Here is a 3,510-nt window from a genome sequence, read left to right as displayed (position 1 = left end):
AGAACAAAGAACGACACGAACACAAGAGGAAATAAAATCTGTACCACTACAAGGAAGATATTCCTGATCAAAACAACATAGTAATCTATTATTCAGAAAACCAGAAGAAAAAATCAAACTCATCAGAAAATAGACATGTTAAAAATGAACTTCACCACATAGCACGCTCCTAGCCAACGAACAGAACAAAGAACGACACGAACACAAGAGGAAGTAAAATCTATACCACTACAAAGAAGATATTCCTAACCAAACAACAGAGTAATCTATTATTCAGAAAACCAGAAGAAAAAATCAAACTCATCAGAAAATAGACATGTTAAAAATGAACTTCACCACATAGCACGCTCTTAGCCAACAAACAGAACAAAGAACGACACGAACACAAGAGGAAATAAAATCTGTACCACTACACAGAAGATATTCCTGATCAAAACAACATAGTAATCTATCATTCAGAAAAGCAGAAGAAAAAATCAAACTCATCAGAAAATAGACATGTTAAAAATGAACTTCACCACATAGCACGCTCCTAGCCAACGAACAGAACAAAGAACGACACGAACACAAGAGGAAATAAAATCTGTACCACTACAAAGAAGATATTCCTGATCAAAACAACATAGTAATCTATAATTCAGAAAATCAGAAGAAAAAATCAAACTCATCAGAAAATAGACATGTTAAAAATGAACTTCACCACATAGCACGCTCTTAGCCAACGAACAGAACAAAGAACGACACGAACACAAGAGGAAATAAAATCTGTACCACTACAAAGAAGATATTCCTGATCAAAACAACATAGTAATCTATCATTCAGAAAATCAGAAGAAAAAATCAAACTCATCAGAAAATAGACATGTTAAAAATGAACTTCACCACATAGCACGCTCTTAGCCAACAAACAGAACAAAGAACGACACGAACACAAGAGGAAATAAAATCTGTACCACTACAAAGAAGATATTCCTGATCAAAACAACATAGTAATCTATCATTCAGAAAATAAGAAGAAAAAATCAAACTCATCAGAGAATAGACATGTTAAAAATGAACTTCACCACATAGCACGGTCCTAGCCAACGAACAGAACAAAGAACGACACGAACACAAGAGGAAATAAAATCTGTACCACTACAAAGAAGATATTCCTGATCAAAACAACAGAGTAATCTATTATTCAGAAAACCAGAAGAAAAAGTCAAACTCATCAGAAAATAGACATGTTAAAAATGATCTTCACCACATAGCACGCTCCTAGCCAACGAACAGAACAGAGAACGACACGAACACAAGAGGAAATAAAATCTATACCACTACAAAGAAGATATTCCTAATCAAAACAACAGAGTAATCTATTATCCAGAAAACCAGAAGAAAAAATCAAACTCATCAGAAAATAGACATGTTAAAAATGAACTTCACCACATAGCACGCTCTTAGCCAACAAACAGAACAAAGAACGACACGAACACAAGAGGAAATAAAATCTGTACCACTACACAGAATATATTCCTGATCAAAACAACAGAGTAATCTATTATCCAGAAAACCAGAAGAAAAAGTCAAACTCATCAGAAAATAGACATGTTAAAAATGAACTTCACCACATAGCACGCTCCTAGCCAACGAACAGAACAAAGAACGACACGAACACAAGAGGAAATAAAATCTATACCACTACAAAGAAGATATTCCTAATCAAAACAACAGAGTAATCTATTATTCAGAAAACCAGAAGAAAAAATCAAACTCATCAGAAAATAGACATGTTAAAAATGAACTTCACCACATAGCACGCTCCTAGCCAACAAACAGAACAAAGAACGACACGAACACAAGAGGAAATAAAATCTATGCCACTACAAAGAAGGTATTCCTGATCAAAACAACAGAGTAATCTATCATTCAGAAAATCAGAAGAAAAAATCAAACTCATCAGAAAATAGACATGTTAAAAATGAACTTCACCACATAGCACGCTCCAAGCCAACAAACAGAACAAAGAACGACACGAACACAAGAGGAAAATCAGAAGAAAAAATCAAACTCATCAGAAAATAGACATGTTAAAAATGAACTTCACCACATAGCACGCTCTTAGCCAACGAACAGAACAAAGAACGACACGAACACAAGAGGAAATAAAATCTGTACCACTACAAAGAAGATATTCCTGATCAAAACAACATAGTAATCTATCATTCAGAAAATCAGAAGAAAAAATAAAACTCATCAGAAAATAGACATGTTAAAAATGAACTTCACCACATAGCACGCTCTTAGCCAACAAACAGAACAAAGAACGACACGAACACAAGAGGAAATAAAATCTGTACCACTACAAAGAAGATATTCCTGATCAAAACAACGTAGTAATCTATCATTCAGAAAATCAGGAGAAAAAATCACTCATCAGAAAGTAGACATGTTAAAAATGAACTTCACTACATAGCACGCTCCAAGCCAACAAACAGAACAAAGAACGACACGAACACAAGAGGGAAAATCAGAAGAAAAAATCAAACTCATCAGAAAATAGACATGTTAAAAATGAACTTCACCACATAGCACGCTCTTAGCCAACGAACAGAACAAAGAACGACACGAACACAAGAGGAAATAAAATCTGTACCACTACAAAGAAGATATTCCTGATCAAAACAACATAGTAATCTATCATTCAGAAAATCAGAAGAAAAAATAAAACTCATCAGAAAATAGACATGTTAAAAATGAACTTCACCACATAGCACGCTCTTAGCCAACGAACAGAACAAAGAACGACACGAACACAAGAGGAAATAAAATCTATACCACTACAAAGAAGATATTCCTGATCAAAACAACATAGTAATCTCTCATTCAGAAAATCAGAAGAAAAAATCAAACTCATCAGAAAATAGACATGTTAAAAATGAACTTCACCACATAGCACGCTCCTAGCCAACGAACAGAACAAAGAACGACACGAACACAAGAGGAAATAAAATCTGTACCACTACAAAGAAGATATTCCTGATCAAAACAACATAGTAATCTATAATTCAGAAAATCAGAAGAAAAAATCAAACTCATCAGAAAATAGACATGTTAAAAATGAACTTCACCACATAGCACGCTCTTAGCCAACGAACAGAACAAAGAACGACACGAACACAGGAGGAAATAAAATCTGTACCACTACAAAGAAGATATTCCTGATCAAAACAACATAGTAATCTATCATTCAGAAAATCAGAAGAAAAAATCAAACTCACCAGAAAATAAAATAGACATGTTAAAAATGAACTTCACCACATAGCACGCTCTTAGCCAACAAACAAAACAAAGAACGACACGAACACAAGAGGAAATAAAATCTGTACCACTACAAAGAAGATATTCCTGATCAAAACAACAGAGTAATCTATTATTCAGAAAACCAGAAGAAAAAGTCAAACTCATCAGAAAATAGACATGTTAAAAATGAACTTCACCACATAGCACGCTCTTAGCCAACAAACA

Source organism: Ornithodoros turicata, chromosome 4 (assembly GCF_037126465.1).
Source record: "Ornithodoros turicata isolate Travis chromosome 4, ASM3712646v1, whole genome shotgun sequence".
In the NCBI taxonomy this organism is placed as follows: Eukaryota; Metazoa; Arthropoda; class Arachnida; order Ixodida; family Argasidae; genus Ornithodoros; species Ornithodoros turicata.
The sequence above is the reverse complement of the archived record's forward strand: the minus strand, read 5'-3'. Positions refer to the sequence as shown.